The sequence below is a fragment of the Meleagris gallopavo genome, chromosome 10 (assembly GCF_000146605.3).
Source record: "Meleagris gallopavo isolate NT-WF06-2002-E0010 breed Aviagen turkey brand Nicholas breeding stock chromosome 10, Turkey_5.1, whole genome shotgun sequence".
NCBI classification, from domain to species: domain Eukaryota; kingdom Metazoa; phylum Chordata; class Aves; order Galliformes; family Phasianidae; genus Meleagris; species Meleagris gallopavo.
In genome coordinates, this window is record NC_015020.2 from 11,764,713 (window position 1) to 11,784,154 (window position 19,442).

Here is a 19,442-nt window from a genome sequence, read left to right on the forward strand (position 1 = left end):
GCGCAGAGCTCCTATGGACCAGGACAGAGGTGTGTTCACTTAACTCTGTTTCATGGAAATAACATCTAGACTCCACTTGATAGGTCAGATAGAAGAACTAGAAGTCAGTTTCCCTCCATCCATGGGGTGAGAAGAGAGAGAGCCATTACCTGGGGAGTTCTATGGCAAAAGGGAGAAGTGTGTTGTGACAGATAGAGGGAGGCTTGGAAGCTTGAGGCTGGGCTGTGCCAGCACCAGAGCTGAGCTTTCAAGGATTTTAGAGTTTCCCCTTCCCAAACCTTTTGATTCTAGTGACCTACAAATGTCAAGGCAAATACTGGTACTTGACAGAAAGCAAGAGCTGTCCCAGTGCTTGGCTGGGCGGGAGGAGATGGGAGACTTTAAGGACACGTCCCTGACACCCAATTAACATGATGGTTGTCCCATCCCCATGGGGCCTGGCCATCCCATGCGGCCCAAAGTGTGGCAGTTCAGGGCTCTCAGCACGCTGCAGCCTCTGCTTATGCATGAGATGCTTCTGGTGCTTTGTGTGCTTACTCCGAAGGCTTTGTCACCTCTGATGATGGTGCAGGGTCAGGACAGTGCCTGGGGAAGCTGCCTGCGCTGACCGAACAGTTGCTTGTTCAGATGGGGACAAGTTGTGCTCAGCATTGCTGTCAGCTGGTTGGGGGAGCTCTGCGCTTTGGCGTCAGCATCCATACTGCCAGCTGCAGCATTAGGCTGCTGCAATTAGCAGCTGATTTGTGTGCCTGCCCTGGTCAGGGGAATGGCCAGAAGTCATTGAGTCTGCATTAGGTGGCTGTCATGAGGAAAACACAAAGCAATCCCTTGGATAGGATGTGTGGATTTGCCTGGGCTTCTGTGGGCTGCAGGAGACAACCTGTAGCAAGCAGAGGAGGGCAGAGCATGCTCGCTTAAACCACACTCTTACGGGAATGTATAAATACAGATCCACTGCTGTTATGGAAGCAATTGTCACACTGCACACAGACAGTGCCCTGCCCAGGAGAAGGTCTGACAAAGCTTTGTCTATCCCCAGTGCCTCAGCTGTGCTGCTGGCAGAGCAGCCCAAACATTTGGTGCCCTTTCCAATGGCTGGGATGGATGGGAGCCTTGCACGGGCTTTGTGAGCTTGAAGATAAGTTCAAAATGATTTGCCTGCTGACCTGCAGAAGGCTGTGGCAGGACCGAGGGCTGCAGCTGAACCTCAGCCTTCTGTTGATCTGTCTGCAGCCTGTCCAGCTTGGCTGGGAGCCAGTGGCTGCAAATAGGCCCTGCTGTGAGCCTCTGTTTGCTTTTCATGTCCTATTTCTGTGGGCAAAAGTTGAAGAAGGAGCAAGAGTAAAGATTTTTAATTCAACTCTGCAGTCTCTGAGGTTTGCCAGCATTGCCCAGGAGTGATGCTTCAGTACCGTTGCTCATAGGCTTCAGTTTAGGATTAGACTCCTGAGTACAGACTTACCCAACCCTAGCAAGTCCCTACTTGCTAAATGAGTTGAATCTGGAGATACAGCTGTTTGGTTTATCACTGCAGTCTATAAGGTGAGACCCACGTTTGTGATCTGAGAAAAATAGCACGTATTGAACTCAAAAACCCAAACTTGTTGCTGTATTTCAAAGTGTGCAGTGAAGCCTGTCAATTTTCTGCGTGCCTATTGCTTCTATCTGAGCTAAACAGAAAGGGAAGAGATTCCCCAAGCGCCCTGTGAGGTGCAACTGTAATTCAGTCTGGGTTGCTGGATGCAGAGTCCATTGTGGGCTGTTGGAGCAATATGCGCTCTGCTAGGGTTAAATGCTTACATGAAATCAATAGAAGTTTTATTGCCACCACGTGACTTCAGCTGGAACTCTGCCACTTGTAATAGAAGCTGTGTTAGGTCTCCCCCCTCCAACTACAGGACAGATATATTGGTCTAGACAACTGAAAAATAGTGGTATATTGGGAGGCTGCATTTTCATTATGTAAATGGAGCTCTGCAGGAGGATTAATTGATTATTCAGTTACTGTGGATCTGTCTTGGATGTCCTGGCAAGATGAGAGAACCTGATGGAAGCTCTCCAGTGATGCTGTTTTGTAGTACAAAGGAGTCCTTGAGCATCACCTCCTCCACTCCAGACAGAGCACAGCACGTGCGCGTTGCATATCGCTCTCTCAGCGGGAGGACTTGCATCCTAGGGTGGTGTAGCTGTCTTCATGTCTGGTCTGTGTCACGGCACGGGCAATAGAGACTTGCTGGGAAAAGCCTGAAGACAACCTACTGCAGCCTACAGAGCGATGAGGTGCTGACAGTGCTGCCCAGAGAAGCTGATGGTGCCTCATCCCTAGATGGCCAAGTTGATGGGGCCCTGGGCAGCCTGAGCTGATGGAGGGCAGCCAGCCCATGGCAGGGGATTGGAACTGGGTGATCTTTAAGATCCCCTCCAACCTAAGGCATTCTGTGATTATACAACAGTGCTGTTGGAGAGTTGCTTACCTACGGATTGGGTGTTGCTGATGGCAGCTGGGGACCTAGCTGAAGGCAAGCACAGGGAATTGCTTTACCTGAGCCCTGCAGGTGAATGATACAGAAACAAAGAGGGACAAAAATTTGAAGAGGTACTTTGGGGAAAGGAAGGAACCGCAATGTGAACAGGTGAGCAAGCAGGGCTGTCACATCTTTATAACAAGTTATGTCCCTTCTGGCCAGGGTAACACATTATTAACTGCATTGGAAATACCTGTAATGTCCTCTGCAATAATGAGAAATAGATCTGCACAGTCTGTTGGGTTCAGGTTGCTGGAGGAGGAGAGGACAGCTGTGGTGAGATGGATGCACTCACTTTCTACTGTCCTCTTGCATGGCATATAATTGCTTTATCGTTCTTTGTTTTTGCAGAACCATTTCGGTACTGCTGCCCAGATCAAATTTTGTGGAGATCATTTTAAAATGAATCTTAGCCTTTGGCCTGAAATCCATCACCTGCAGAAACTTTTACAAGCAATCCTGACATCTGGAGAGTGGGTGTGGAAAAGCTGTGATGTTGGTCAAATGAAAATTTAGATTGTGTTTCAAGTGGGAAAGGGCAGATGATGGAACAGAGCATCCCTTGATTTGAGTGGGAAACAACTCTTTGAGAGTTGAAAATGTTCCAGTGCTGAAAGTACTTCTCAGGAAGAAAGCTTTTCTCACCTTGGGAAGATCTGATTACACTGGTGAAAGAGGAAAATTTACCTGTTTCCAAACCTGTAAAGTGGGGGAAAAATGCCATCCAGCACACTCTTCCAGAGGGTCTGCAGACTGTCTTGTGGTCCTGCTGAGAACTTCCTGGAGACCAAAGGCCACAAATGATGAGATGCTCAGCATTCCATGAGAAGAACAGGCTGCCCAGGGAGGTGGTGGGGTCACCATCCCTGGAGGTGTTCCAGACCTGTGGAGATGTGGCACTGAGGGTCACGGTCAGAGGGCATGTGGGGATGGGTTGGGGTTGGGCATCTTAGAGGTCTTTTCTAGCCTTAATGATTCTATGAATCCATGGTCAACTGCAGTGCAGAAGCTTGCAGACATGAGGTCTGTTTGCACAGATGCATTTGCACGTCCTGTCTCAAGGATTCCCGAACAAAGATGTTTATATAGGAAAGGAGAAAAAAAAGCACTAATGCTTTACTAGAAGAGAAGAAAGTATAATGTATTCTTAAAATGTTTATATGTCAGCAAAATGCCTGCAAACCATTCAATAGATTAATCCTGTAGCTGGCCTAAAAGGAATGGATTTCTAGCCATAACTGAGATTGGGAAAAATTGATTTCCATGTTCTTGTTGACTGAATAAGATAAAAACAACTGCCTTGGTGCTTATTACCTGGCCAAGTATTCAGATCTCTGCAGCTGAGCTGCAGTCGGCTTGAATGCTAGCGCCGCTCCAACCCGATGCTGATGAAAAGGGACTTTTCAGGAACCAAACCTTAAGCCCTTCTCCTGTTGCAAATGGGACTTGCAGCAGAGCATGGCTCCTGAATGCGTGGTGGCTCTGTGTAGGCGCCTGGCTGGGTGCTTTGATCTTTCAGCCAGAACCGTCAAGGCACTTCTGATAATCAAAAATGTGGGGAGGAGAGGGGGAGGAAGGACGTAGGGTCATTTCTCTGCATCAGAGAACTGCTGCTAGAGATGACGCATGCCTTGCCACCTGGATTCTGGCTGTTCATTCAAGCTCCTGAACAATGACTTCAGCACTTTGGGGTAACTGCTGCTTTTTGGCACCCGGAGTGGTCCATTGCAGCCTGAGTTGGAGGAGGGAGGTAGCGGTTGGCCTTTGCTGTTGGTGAGAGTGCTGATACCAGCCTTAGATGGTATTGAGCTTGCATCATCCAGTGGACTTCTTTGAAGTTGTTTCCTCTAGATACACAAATCTCATTTCCAAAGAAGTGCCCTTTTCAGAGAGAATATTTGCTGGTTTCCATGCTAGGCAGCTCTTAGTGTGGAGGGGTTTAATAAACATATGCTATGCTTTGGGTTGGAAATGCTCCTTGCTTCCCCAGCTTCTGTCAAAAGACATTGAAAAATATGGGGGAAAACATGCTAGTCTGGTCTTTGCGAGTTATTCCAGGCTAGATGGGCTGCCCCATCCCACTGGGTGCTGTACAGGAGAGCTGACCTCAGCTCAGGCAGGGATGTGGACAGCTGTGATGCCAGGGTGGCTCTGGTGTGGTGGGATGTGGCTGGTGATATGTTGTGAAGGAGCTCCTGTGTTTGGGAGAGGAGTGAATAGATGGCACCTGGGAAGTACTTTGCATCTTATTGTTAACAAATAAGCAGCTAATGGGATTTTTTCATTTAAGCTTTGTGTCCGGTGCACCACTGTGCATTAATCAGACTCCAAACATGGCTACAGAATAGGACCCTTCAGCTTGGCCTAATCCTTTTCCCACTTCTGTTTTGTTTTACATACAGCTGGAACTGTCTATGAAAGTCAACCCAGCCACCTCTTCAAACACTTGGGGCTACGGGTGACCTTCCAGGCTTTGCTGTTACACCGTTTCAGGAGCCCTCCTTCCCCCTGGGGCTGGCTTTGCTTGAAAGCAGAGGAGGTAAGCAATACAAACTCAATTTGAGGTCTGGCAGATCCAGACAAACACCGCTTAGATCCTCAGTTTCTCGTGCCGTGGATTAGCCCATGTGAAATGGTAAATCCCTGTCCTAAAATTCCTCAGGCAAACTGGGAATCGTGGCAGTTTTCAACTGACTGCAAACAGATCACTTGATAACTCCCCGTATTATTGACATAACTCTAGAAATACGCTGCAAAGTGTAAATAATAAATGTGTAGTATCTGCACTGGAGCAAGTAAACACCGCCTGATGTTGTCTGATATTTCACTGGCAAGGTGTCCTCAGCGATGCTCCAGCAGAATAATTTTCCAAACGAGTGGCTTGCGTGACAGGTGGATGTGCTGAGCTAATGCAGCCACGCACGGAGCTGTTGGATCTGGGAGAGGGGCAGCGTGGCTCTTTGCTGGGGCTGCCAGCAAGCAGCCCACCATGGGTCCCTCCTGCAGCTCTGCGGGGAGGTGGGAGAGAGCGCCTGGCAAGTGCAACCTGGGCTTGCTGACACGGGTATGTTGCTAAAAGCTTTTTTCCTGTGTGGTGGGGATGTATCCGCTTCTGAGGCTGAATGACATGCTGGTTAATAATTCATGCTGGCAGTATTGACTGGTGGGAGCTCATCTGAGGATGCCTCAGTGAAAGCTGCTTGTACGTTTGCCCTGGGTGAAGAAGCTGTCTTCCTGCCCAGGTGTTGGGGTCATGCAGCAGGATGATCTCCTGCTGGTGTGTAGCCAAACTCTTTCCAGGCTGGCAAGTATGCCAACCAAGTCTGTGCTCCTTGTTAGCAGATCGTGCCCTGTTCTTCTGCTTTCTGGAGTGTCACCTGTTGGCTGGAGACCTTAGTCTCCAACTGCTGAAGAATAGCTTCTACTGTAGTTTTATAGCTTGTAGCTGGACCCTTGTACCTCCTGTCCCAGCAATGAAGTTTGAAGTCCTCCTCCAACAGAATGTTCTCTGGAGTCAAATGCCTGGTCATTTCATCCTCTGCTGTGACCCTTCTGGCATATGATTGGACTAGGTCATAGAATCATAGAATTACGAAGGTTGGAAAAGACCTCTAAGATCACGAGGTCCAACCCCAACCCACTCTCACTGTGTCCAGTGACCACATCTCCCAGTGCCTCCATGGTTCTTGAACACTTCCAGGGATGGTAACCCCACCACCTTCATGGGCAGCTGTGCCAGTGCACGACCACTCTCTTCTCTATTTGAGAAGAATTTTTTCCTGATATCCAACCTGAATACAGTTGGGCTAGATGATCTTAGTAGTCTTTTCCAGTCTCTATGATTCTGTTTTGCTTTGTCTAGGCTCAGACTGTGTCTTCCCTGGGGGTTGCAACTCCTAGGAGAGCAGATCTAGGCTGAGCTTGAGCGGCCCATCTGCTGAAGGTCCCACCTGCCAAGTTCCCTTAGTGATTTGGACGGCAACATGACCCTGGTGAAGCTGCACACACCATGAAATGGGTGTAATTTCCAGACACTGGAAACCCCACTTGGAATAAATATAGATGTAAAATGAATACATGGATTTGAATTCTGTGGTAAATCCTGGGTGGAGGGTGCCACCTCCATGTTGTGTGTTGTGCCTCTTTGACAGAGATTTTCTTCTCTGATTATGGAGACAACAGAAAGCCTCTGAAATTTCCGTGGGGGCTGAACATCCTGGATTCACTGTGTGATTACAATAGCAGTCTATGAGGAATGTATTCATAGGTGGCAGAGGAGAATAGTGATGTGTCCAGGAGTCCTTGGGAAACAGTAAATCCTCTCTCACCCAAGATCTGTCTTTCACCTCTCCTTGTCCTGGTGCACAGTGCAACATTGCAGTGATTTTTTCAAATAAGATGTAAAAGTGAGCTGATGGGCTTTTACAAGCGTTAGACACTGTAGCACTGTTAACAAGAGCAGGGATGTTAACCTTGGAACCCTGCCCAAATTGAAATGGACGTAATCTCTAAATAGCTAATACCAAAATGAAATCCACTTACAAGGGAATGTTTGTTCCTTTCTCCCCTGCAGCGTTGATGTGCTGAGCGCAGAGAGGACAGCGAGTTGTGGGTGAGCTGTGGCTATGCAAGATCTTGCTGTGTCCTGACCATCCATCAGGGCCAGAGCGAGGCCTGGGAAGGCGCTTGCAACTCCAGCTTCTCCAAGCACTTGCTCTGGCTAATGCAAATGTTGCTTTGGAGATGCTGAGAGGGTTTTTTTTCCCCCCTCTTAAAAAGAGCATATGTTCTCACTACTAACAAGCAGGTTTGCAAAGAGTCTATTTTTAAGATGATTACAGGGTATCAGTAGCTGTTCCAGTGTCAACTGTCGGTTTTGTTTCCTTGTCGGCAGTAAACTGTTGGCAGGTTTGTGCACCAGAGGTTTACTCCTTCCCAGCTGTAATTGCACAGCGCAGAAATTACCACTTGCTCTGTGCCTGCCTCTGCTGGTTTCTTCCCCTGAGCCTGCTGTTCACAAGCAGCACCATCACACGTGCTGTACCCAGTGAAGAGCTGTGTTGTGGCATCTCTTGCTGCCAACACGCAAGGCCTGGGTGGCTCTAAGCAGCAGAAATGGAAGGAAAAGTTGCATTTTATACATGTCTACTCAATGTCAGCACATCCCGCTCCTGGGAAGGAGCCCAGAACCCAGTTCATTTCCCAGTAACCAGAGCACAGAGGGTAGTTTTCGCAGACAGTTTTCCTCAGTTGCTTGTAACTGTAGCCTCAACTGGGATCTTCGAGGTGCTGAGCAGAGGTGATGCGGTGGCTGGTCTTATAGCAGTGTCAGCCAGTGTGCCTATCAGGCAGATAGCTCTGTTTTTCTGCAGCTTGCATCCCCGTTTGACCGGCAGGGAAAACAGCCAACCTCCAGAAGGCTTTTCTCTGCGTGGCCATGGATAGTTTGAAGTCCTCTGTTGCTTTTGTGAAAGAGGATGCGAAGTCCTGCTGTTACAGCAGAAGCTGTTGCTGCAGGGCACTGCAGAGTTAACTCACACCACCCCTTTTGTCCTGCTACAGCACTGCTAAACCAGCAGTGACCTATGGGGGAGGAAGCATATAGGATCCTTTATTGAGAATTAAGGAAATCACATTGTAAACAGTTGCATCCTTTTATTTATTTATTTATTTATTTATTTATTTTCGAGAGTCTAAATAGATCTATGCTTTGTGGCTGCAGCTCTGCACACAGAGGTGACGAGAGCACAGTGTGAAGTGTCAGCTGTCGGGAAGATGGCTCAGAAGTCCCCTTCCTTACCCTGCAAGACGTGCTGGTAGGAAATGGCCACTTGGAGCATACTTGTTCCTTTTCATGGTGGGCAGCCACCATCGCGATGATGCTTGGCTGTGAAGTCTGCTCCCTGTCCTTTGGTGCAAGTCCTTGGCACACCTCTGCGTTCAGACTCAGCCTCTCCCCTGCACTGAAAGTTTCCAAGTGCCACTGAACCGATTGGAGAGAAACAATTGTTGTGTTTCCCAGGCTGACACCTCCTGCTGAGCAGCCTTCCCTGCAGGAACGGCAGTCCTCTCGTGTTACTCTGGGGACACAACGCCTCGGTGCTGATGGGACCAGACAGGATCCGTCACTGTGCTGATGTGTCTCCTCCACAAAATATCCTCAATGACACCAGTGTCTGAGAAACAAGGAACAAAGAACAAACAAACAAAAAATATCTGCTCCCTTTGCTCCCCCTCCGGTCATCCCTGTCATCCAAATCTGGAGAGGGAACCGTGGGTTTCCTTTGTGGAGGAGGGCTTGAGTTTGGAATCTGCTGGGGTTATGAAATGGGTTGGCTTTTTTTGCACGTAGGATGATGGATCCTTACAAGTCAGAGCATTGCTTCTGCTGGACTGTGCTAATGGACCGGTCTGTCCCTGTTTAGTTTATTTTTAGAGTACAGGCTGCTCTGGTACCATAATCAGTCCCTTGAAGGAGAGCAAAGAGGAGAAAGTGTAGGGCTCAGTGTTCCTCGTGCTACAGCATACGGCCACAGAAGAAATGGCATCAGAAGGACCTTGCCAAGGTCGTTTGAATCTGTCTCTGTGCCCCAAGGCAAGATCAACTCTACCTATGTCTTTTTACACTAATCTGTTTTTAAAGGCCCTTAGGGATAGAGGTTATTCAACCTCTTCCTGGGTTTCAAAGAAGAATAACAGAACAAGCATAAAAAGTGTGCTTCCTCTCCGCCTCAAGGCCTGACCTAAATCTTCCTTTCCAGCCTTGGTGTTCACCCTGTTGTTTGTTTTCTATAACAGCATCCTGCTTGAAGGTGGCTGCTGTGTTTCACCTCGACGCTGCTCTTTGACCAATAAGGACCAAGTGGAGTGACTGTTTTCCTGCACAACACTTGAGATGGATGTGTCACCTCCTCTGGGTTTGCCCTTCCCAAATGATTAATTTTATCATCAAACAAGGTGTCCAAAACCGGAACACCAAACTTATGGTGAAAATTAAATGAGAACCTAAAATGTTGGGCGCCTCCATGGAACCAGTTATTGGGCACCTGCAGAGAGAGTGACCCACCACCTCTCTGAATAGCCCGTGCCAATGCACCACTACTTTTTCTTAGAAGAAACGTTACTTAATATCCAACCTGAACCACCTCTGATGCAACCTAAAGCCCTTATCTCTCATCCTATTGTTGGGAAAAGGTGAATTTCCTGACTTGATTCTCCCTTCGTTTGAGTTTTGGCAGTTATGAGTCATGTGTTCTCCAACGATCTCTTCTTGTGTGTGACGTTGTTATTTTGGAAGCTGCCTTGACCGCCATTTTGAGCGGCAGCGCTTGGTAGTGTGATGGAAGGGCCTGGTTTTGGAGAGGATGGAAGAGAGGAGGCTTAGGCAACCTGCAGAGCGTTGCTGCAGGAAATGGCAGCACGTCAAATGGTATGGAGACTACCAAGGACAGGACAACCAGCCCAGGAACAAACAAATTAAGCAAAGACAGCCAGGCTAAAATCTTTCAAGGTTAAGACTTTCTGGCCTCGTAGATCAACCCCCGACAAATGATTTTCTTTGGACTTCAGAGGAAGTTTGTGAGGAGCTGGCTGAGGAAAACACAACGTGCCTTCCATTAACCTGGGAACATAAAACATCCAGTTTACAAACGCCCCAGTCTGAGTGGCTGAAGGCCCGGAACACAGCTTTAAAAATAAATAACTGGTAACTTTGACTAATTACGCAATAAGGCCAGCGCTCCCTTCCATGGGAGGTGGAGCAGGTTGGAAATGCAGCGTTACCACTATGATGACAGCAGATCTTACGATGGAAGTGCTGGGCCTTGTCCCTGGGCAGCCCTGCTTAAGGAAGAAATACATCCACAGGCACCAGTTCTCCTGCCTGCTACTGGGACTGCTTGCTAGCAATGACATCTCAAATATGTTTTAATAACCAGCGGCTGTTAATAAGCACTAGCTACTCCACCAGCTTAGATGCATCTCTTTAAATTTAAACAGGATTAGATAAGGTAGGGAGATTATTAAATACCCAAATGAACATTAAGCAGATATATTGGAGGCTTAACAACTCTGCAGCAGATTGTTAAATTGCTCTAAATATTTCCCTGCTAGTCTGGGGGTATTTAATTAAAACAACCCCTCTAGTCTTCTGTAATGTGCCTAGCAGGCCTGCAAGCCCCGCGCGGGGCAGGACCCTAATTGGCAGCGTTACTGCAAAGCTGAGCTGTGCTCGAGGACAATTAAAAAACAGCAGCCCCCTCCCCCCCAACTCCCCACCCCACCTCACAAACCACCCCAAGCCCCTCTAATTAGTGTGAGAAATGACGACAAAACAACTCCGAGTGTCTCCAGTGACAGGTGCACAAATAACAAGGCTGATGAAAGATTTTGCAATTAAGATTGCGCTATGAAGATTAATGGGATATTTTCATAAACTGATGTAAGATTGCCTATAACCCACTTGCCTCCACGTAGCTCTATCTCCTTCTCCCCAGCCCTTCCATATCTGGTTTTTCAGTCTTCCCCCCTGCACGAGCTTTCCCTGGTGTGTTTGGATTTTGGTTTCCAGCACTGTTTTCAGGTTTCTGATGTTTCCAAGCATTTTTCTTCTCTTCCTTGGGCTGGTGTTGTCTGAATCTTGAGTTTCTGCTCTATTTAAGCTTCCTGGTGAGTGTCCACATTGACGTCTGTGTGGCATTATGCTACTGCACACAGTCTGCATTATGAAGGGTAATGGGCAACTTGCAGGTATTTCCTGCCCAGCTCTGGTGCTGCTCATGGTGCTGTGTTGCACAAGGGGACTGTGGCATGCCAAGTCATCTTTCTAGCCTGCTTGTTGAAGATGATGATATGGCTGCCCCCATGCTGGACAATTATTCCCCCTTATTTACTTACTTTCTGGTTTCTTTTGGAGCTGCTTAGCTGTTTTCCCAGCAGTGACGGATCAAAATCTCAGAGGGATCAAGTTTGTGCTGGCTGCATGGAAGTGCATGGCTGGCTACCAAGAGGACACTTCTAGCTCCCTGCAGCAGAAGGGAATACACTATGTGATCAACCTTTGAGTGCCCCAAGGATCCAGCTGCCAAGTGTACACCTGGCTCCAGTGCTGTGTGTGTGCCCATCATTTTCTGAGGTCACACTGCCCGTGCCTCTTCCCAACAATGTTTCCCTTGAGCATGCCAGGGGTCCCATTAGCCCACAGCAAATGTGATATCGTATGTTCGATAGGAAAGCTTAAAGTGGCGAAGAAGTATACAGAGAGCTGGAGCTGACATCCTTACCTCTCAAACCCACTCCTTTCCCAGAGATGTTTGCCCGCTGCTGCTGTCATTGCTACTTCATTATTCCTAATTGCCTGCTACTCTGGTTATCTCCAAGCCAGGCTATTACACACAGAATTTACATTTTTAATCTAGTGAAAGCAGTGATTGGACACACAGCCTCTGGCCTTGCTTTTCTTTCTCACTCAATTGCTCTGATACGCCAGGTTTGGTGTCTAGCTTTCCAGTCTGCCCGTGCTTACTGGTTATCCCCTCTCTCTGCTTTTACCTTCCAGACCTTGGTCCTGACCAAAGCCTCAGTGTGTTGTTCCTTGCATCCCTGTTTTTCCCCATCCCTAGCTAAGGCACTGTACTTTCTCTTTTCCTACAGCTTATGAGCAGGTTTAAATGTGAGTTAGTGCAGCAGCAGCTGCTTGTTTAGTTGCTTCTCTGTGTGCAGAGGGAGATGCTGTGCACTCCATGCTCTGATGTGCTTTTCATAGGGTCCACGTGAGAAACCTGGTACAGCAGGAGGGTTCCAGCCTCTGAAGGAGAAGGCAGTAATTGCTGGTGACATAGAAATGTAGTTTTTCTTGAGCGTGGTATCTGTCTGACAATATTCCACTCACTAAGGCAAACAAGCAAGAATTAGGTCTCTCTGTCTCTTGTCCATGAGCCTTTTTGACTTGATATCTCGTTGTCTCTACTTTCCTTTTAATTGCTCGGTTGTTGTCCTATTAGTGTCACCACTTGGCACAACATGGGTTAGAGCTGAGATACTCTGGCTGATGTTACGTAGGATGTCAGCCTGGATAAATGCAGTGGTTCTTCCTGTTCTCACCAATCTCCTTTCCCTTCCCTTTCCCACCATCAAGATGCTGAAAACAGCTGACAAAAAGTGAATGTTGTCAGAGTGACCCAAAGCATCCGGGTGTATTGTCTCTTCCTCCCTGCCATTGGGAAAGTTGCACCATTGCTCATGGTGCTACGTAGGGTAGGTTTGGGTAGGCACCAGGGTTCAAATTTTCTTTAGGGATTGAGCTGCCCTCCTTGGAGTTTGTTTCTTGGCAGTGTTTTATCTGTCTTTTTGGGCTGGGCATGAAGGCCTTGGGTAACTCCAATCACAGCCTTTCATTCCTGTTTCTAGGCCTGTGGTGCTGCCAAGTCCATTGCTGCAGACCTCTTGGTTCCCCAAGAGGAGGGGTAAAGGCTCTTTTTGATCCCACTGCGCATCTCTGGGCTCTGCTGACCTCCTGACATGGAGAGCACCACGAGGAGGAAGAGGGCTCAGCACGTGACTGGACTTTGCAGCCAGCTCTGGACCACAGAGGTAGGAAATGGCTCTTGCCAAAGGCTGCACAAAAAAATACTTTCCTGTGCCCTGGAAGAAGCACAGATGGTGCCAACCTGAGGCTGCCAAAGTCCTGTGGTCGTAATCACCTGCGGTTCTGCTGTGACCTCTGTCACCGGTTCCCTCTTTGCCCTGGAGAGCTTAGAGCAATGTGGTTGTGCCTCCCTGCTCTGTAGAGGGGTGGGATCTGTCCAAATGGACGAGCACTGACCCATATAACAGCCCCCCTCCTGTTTGGGCGATGCGTGTGGCAGAGGTCCTGAGGAGCAAGCAGGATCTGGTCCTGCCATTAAAGATGCTTTGAAACAAGAGAATAAATGGATGGGTGGGAATTTGTGTTGCAGGGCAGATTTAATTCCTGGTATTTTATAACCTCAGAGCTTGACTTGTGCAGATATGGTTTTACTATCCCCTCCCATCTTAATAGCTATTTTATAAATATTATTATGAGGAAGTCTTGGTGGTAATGCGAAAGAAAAGCTGTGCTTTGTTTTATCTGAATAGTGCTTGCTTCCAGCTTGGGATAAGGGCTGTAACGCTATAGAAAGAAGCTGAGCTGGAACAAAAGGAAATCTATTCATTAACTTAAATCGTAGTAATTTTAGCATGACCCAAGAGGAGCCTGGTGAATCTAACCCTCTATTTTCCCACATCCATCCTAGCAAGTGCCTTTCTTTCTAGCTGAGATTGGAGGGCTGACTCACTTTCTAGACTAGAATGAAATCTGGGTTGGATTTTTTTCTTTAAGATTAAAGTCAGTGTGGTTACAACAATTACAGCAGAAAGAAAAATGATTGTCATCGTTGATTTTGATGTGTAAAGGCTAAATCTGAGCTGTCCACTTTCCAGGTTCCTAGTTATCGGGTCTATTTTTGTTATGCTTTGTTACAGATCTCTGTAGCTACTGCTGCCCACCCCGGATGGGAGTCATTGTGTGATTCCTCCTGATGTTAGTGATTCTCTGCTAGGGGTGTGCCCTTGGCTTTTGTAGAGCTGTGCATTTTTGGGGGATGAGGGATCAAACCAGGTGTCCCAAGAACTAAGGAGAGAGGGGGGCAGGCAGAAGGGGACCTACTATTGCTAAGGCAGCTCAGAAATGCTGGCTCCTCATGGTGTGACCAGCCTTACTAAAAGACCCTGGATCTTTTCACCACCGAGGGTCAAAGGCAGAGCTCAAGCTCCCTTGGCAGGTTTTATTGTTGTAGGAGTTGTGTTTTTATTTTCCAAGCAGCACAGTGGACAGAAGGAATGCTTTATAAGGATAAAAGAGGGATACTTGGAGGCAGAAGGCTGTGCAGGAGGTTGCAAGTCTCTCTGCCTTTCGCACCTCAGTTTCCCAGTCTATAAACCAGGGGCAAAGAGGCTGATGCTTTACGTAAGAGCTACTGGCGTGCATTCTTTTGTCCAAGCTCCAAAAAACCTTCTGGATGGCAAAGCACAATGGGAGCACAGACAGCCTCATCACTCAGACGGCGAACTCCTACGTGTGAAAACGTGAGCCAGGAGTTTGACGTAGCTGCTACCCAAATGCTAGCAGGTGACGAGCAGATGGGGCCGCCGGGTGCTCGTCTGAGGTCTGCCTGAGCAGAAGGTGGAAGGGGAGTGGGGATCTGAGTGCTGGGGCTTTTTTTGTGTGTTGTCAATAGCTGACACGTGCTTCTCACCAAACATGTAAAAATAGAAGCCGTTGGCTTCTGTGGGGCCGTGGCACAGCACTGCTTTATCTGGGAGGCTGGATGTCATGTTTTCTTGGTTACTTACAGGCAGCAGGCAAACCCTGGGAGGACAAGCAATATAGAACATGGGGAACATGTCATGCTGTGATGTGAAGACCATGTGCAGGGCAGGACAAATATCCCCTGTGCCCACTGGGCACTACTCAGTGCTGATTTAGGCCATGCCCCAAGCGAGTGGAGGGAGAAGCTCTGTCCCAGGTCTTCTCCTAGTGATGCTTCTGTCAATCCTGCAAGGACCAACATGGCAAAGGGAGCCTGGCTTCAGAGGGGCTTGCTGTTAGTTTCACACTTGCCCTCTCATTTGGTTACCTCTGGTGTTCCGTTGCTGCAGATCCATAAATTTCCTGCCAATACTCATCCTGGAGCAGGGGTGATTTAGAATCATGGTATCATAGAATCGTGCAATGGTTTGGGCTGGAAGAGAGCTTAAAGATCACCGAGTTTCAACCTGCTGCCATGGGCAGGGTTACCACCCACAAGGTCGCGTAGGCTTTGTTCCTATTGCAGTTATCCAGGTGTGCAGCAGAATGGGAAACGCTGGAGCACACATCAGTGGAGATTTGTATTATTCAACTTGAAGATGGCTTGAAACTCGAACAGTTGTAATTCCAACCAATTATTACTTAATGGGGAGGCATTCCTCTCTTCACAGCTGTGTCATGTTGGTGGTGGCCCAAATGACCTACACTTCAGCTTGCTTCAAATTCCCAAGCTCTGCTGCACCTGGTGTGGCTGAGAGACTTTGTAGCTTTTTAAGCACAGGCATGGTGCTCACCCTTAAGGTGTCCTGAACTTTGCAGTGAGAAGGCACTGCAGTCATTTCTTTCTGATCCATATGTGTGACTTGCCTAGGAGACCGTGTGGACTGATGGTTGGACCTGATGATCTTTGTCATCTTTTCCAACCTTAATGATTCCATAATTGTATGATTTAAACACAGGAGAAAAGAGAAGGGGATGCATGTGGAGGAGTGTAAGAAGAGATTTTCAGTGGGACAGAACCAGCAAACAGCTCAGTTGATGTCTAGTGTTTCAGGAGTGGGGATCCGCTTTTCTTGCGGGCAAGCTGGTAAGGCAGTGCATGCACCAGGGGTGGTTGGGGGGGATTGTCCCTGCTCTGGACTTCCCAAAGGCATCAGCAGCCTCCTTTCCTTCCCTACAGCAGCAAACCATGGCAGTTGATAAGCTGTAGGGAAATGGATGCCCTCACATCCCCAGCGCTGTTGCTAATGTGGCAAGGAGAGGGGCTGGCACACCTGACGGTGGCTGGGAGTAGGAGGCGAATGATTACAGTTGAAGAGGTCATATAGCATTGTAATCCCAAAAAGAAACATTATGATTCATCATTCCCGATGTAATGTCATCTGTTTAATAAAGCCGTAATTCACTCTGGCCTTGCTTTTAATGGGGCTATTTAAGTAATGGCGTTGGGTTTTCTCCTTCCCGACCTCCCCCCACACCCATACTAAGTAGGGTTTGGACGGAGCACTCGAAAAGAGCTATTGGAGTTGAAGACTTTTTTAATATTTACAATATCTTTCAGACCGTAGCCGAATGGGGTATTATTTATGTCAAATCACTACTTTCCCTGAAATATGGGGAGAAGGAAAGCCAACAGCTGGATATGGTAATGAGTAAATAAACCATGTGTCTCCTTAATGATAGGGACATGAATTTGTGCCGCATGGGGAAACGGCCGACGATAAGATGTCTTTGACTGGAGCTGACCATAGAGCAAGGGCACCCCAAAATTTATGTTACCAGAGGGCTCCCTTGACAGCTTGCTGGGAAGAACGATGCTCTGATGTTTCAGGGGTGGAACAGAGCTGGGTTCAGGGTTGGCTTTGCCGCCTGTTCTCCATAGGGTGTTGGCCATATGCAAATGCAGTGGCATTTGCTGCCTCTGCATTGATTGGAAGAGCACGCTACTTCCCACACAAACTGTGACCTGAAGTTGCTGGTTTCAATGGATGTCTCAAACTCTAGGTCCAGAAGAGGGTTTCTTAAAAGCAAAACCCAATTTTCATTTTGGAAAGCAGTGGTAGCAATGGGTGTGTCTGTGTCACCAGCCCAGAGGGCAAAGATGTAATTGATTTTTCTTACGATATGATTTTTTTTCAGGGTTATTTTTCATATGTTGGCCTCTGCTCCCAGATAACAGTGAGAGGATCAGAGGGAATGGTTTCAAGATGTGCCAGGGGAGGGTCAGGATGGGCATTAGGAAAATTTCTTCTCAGAAAGACTTGTCAAGCTTTGGAACAGGGACGTGGTGGAGTCACCATCTCTGGAGGCATCCAAGAACCTTGGAGATGTGGCACAGAGGGACGTGGTTAGTGGGCATGGGCATGGTAGGGGGTGGAATGATGGTTGGATAGATGATCTTGGTAGATTTTTCCAACCTTAATGATTCTATGGTGACTCTACAGTGTAGAATGTAGTCTCTTCTTGACAGTGGCCTAGTGCAGATGTGAGAGCTGGGCATTTATAGAAAGATCCTGCCCACTACGTCCACCTGGCGTTTAGCAGCCCTTAATGTAGAGACTTCACAGAATAAAGGAGTCTCTTAATGTCAAAAAGAGTTGGCTTTCTGCATAAGAATTATTTAACCTTTTGGATTTGATTTGTATACACTGTGTGTATGGCTTATTGAAAAACCAAGCCATGACTACCGTCTACTATAGTCCTTTTGAAAGAGAACCTAATCTAAAGCTTGGCACAGCTTCTTTTAAGATGTTTTAATTGTTAAAGCCCTTAAAAATATTGCACCATTCCACCCAGATTGCTTATTTGGAAGATGCATGTGAAAGCCAAAAGGATTTTATCAAGAATGTGCTGTTTCTGTCCAGACCTATTTTATCCAGTTCAGAAAGTGAGGTAATTGCCTTTTAAAAAGTCACAAATTGAAAATAACCTGAAGAGATGCACAGATCTTGTAGCTAGCTGCACTCTGTGTTTTTCCCTAGACTTTTGAAATAAACAATAGGAATTTTCCAAATAACTCTCCAGTTATCACACCAGTAGCAAGAAAGGAAACAAATAAGGAAACATGGTGGAGGGGGGAAAAAAGAAAGCACCTTAAAATACCCCACTCTTAAGGCAGTTTCTACTTTTGTCCTATCCGGCAGCAATTAATCACAGTGGAATTAGGAGGATGCGGGTGCCAGAGCTCCATGCATTGGAGGCAACCAGGAAAGGCAGGGAGGTGGGAAGGTGGGTCTGGTGGGGGGGGGCGGTGCACAGTGGGTCTGGTCTGAGGCCATTGGGCTTCCTGCATGCTCCCTGCTGTGTCCTGCAGGCTGGAGCTGCATCCTGTTTGGGCTGTGGGATTCGGTGATACAGGGACCCAAAATGAAGGTCAGCGTGAGGACATTTGGACTGTCGGCCTGTGGAGGTGAAAGGATGTGTGGTGATGGAAGGGGTCGGGTGCCATGCATTGTGGTTGGGGATGTGGCATTTGGGACTTGTATCTCTTGTATCTTCTTATTCCTCTTCCTTCCTCGTACTGGTCCTCACCGATAGGATGGGGTGGTGGTTTTTAGAGGGCTTTAGATCTGAAGTGCTCCGTGGCTGAGACCTTGATGGGGTCTTGTTGCCACTTTCTTGTGGACATCCCAAACACCTGCACTCGTGTCAAACACTGCCCAATTGCACCCGAGGCCTTCACTTGGGCTCAGGGGAGCACGGGGCTGGTCCTCATTACTTTGGACTCATGTAAGCAGCTGCTAGGGCTGAACCTCCAGGGCAGTGTGAGGAATGGTTCCTGTTGCTCTTTATGTCTGTGCTCTCACCTGAGCAGCCACCAGGGCCGTGCTCACATGGCTTAGAGCACACTCCAGGTGGGAACTGAAACCAGAAAGTCTCTCCTGAGCCAAATACCAAAAATCACATCTAATGAACGCTGTCAAGAATGCGAAATCTGTGGGTAAATCATAACGTTGTCCGCGAGGTCAGCACAGAAGGATAAACCTGCCATTTACAGATGTTCGAGGCAATGAAAAGGGCTCGTAAAGAGACAACCCTTGTTGCCAGGTGAACCCACGGGTGCAGCTTTGCTGTATGTTGGGGCCTTTCTGGAAGGACAGGAAGGGGTTAAGGCTGAGCCGAGCGCTCGGCTTGCTCTGTATTATGTCCAGGTGGCATGACGTGTGAACAGACGAAAGATAAAAATCGCAGCGGATAAAATCACAGAGGAAATGGCTCTGTCTGAGCCCGGATCACGACGCCTTGCGCTGACCCCGCAACCTGAGCTCCATCAGTCAAGTTGTCCTTCCCTTGACTTCTCACCCCATGCTCTGCTGCTGCTGCTACTCCATAAAGAGAAGGCGGGTGGGAGGGGGGGAGACGCAGCTCAGCCTGATGACTAAGAGGGTCTGAGCACACAGGTCAAGTTCTTGCTGCTGGAGTCTGGAACAGAAAGCTGAGCGCTCTACCAGACCTTGATGTAAAACCATCATTCCCATAAAAGGACCGAAAGAGGAGTCGGGAGGCGAGAGCAGCCGTCGCCTTGCTTTGCCTTGAGATGGGGTTGTGGGGCAGAGCCAGGCTGTGTGGCTGGTGGAGACCCTTGGCAA

At 48.0% G+C, this 19,442-nt stretch overlaps 1 long non-coding RNA gene across 1 annotated transcript in view; it reads left to right on the plus strand.

The window, feature by feature from the left end:
• LOC109369250 overlaps positions 1–19,442 on the plus strand; it is a 62,294-nt gene that overhangs the window by 11,802 nt on the left and 31,050 nt on the right. Inside the window, exons 2-3 of the long non-coding RNA XR_004160771.1 lie at positions 4,928–5,064; positions 12,933–13,115. This is a non-coding gene — a long non-coding RNA (uncharacterized LOC109369250). The remainder of the gene's footprint in view (positions 1–4,927; positions 5,065–12,932; positions 13,116–19,442) is intronic.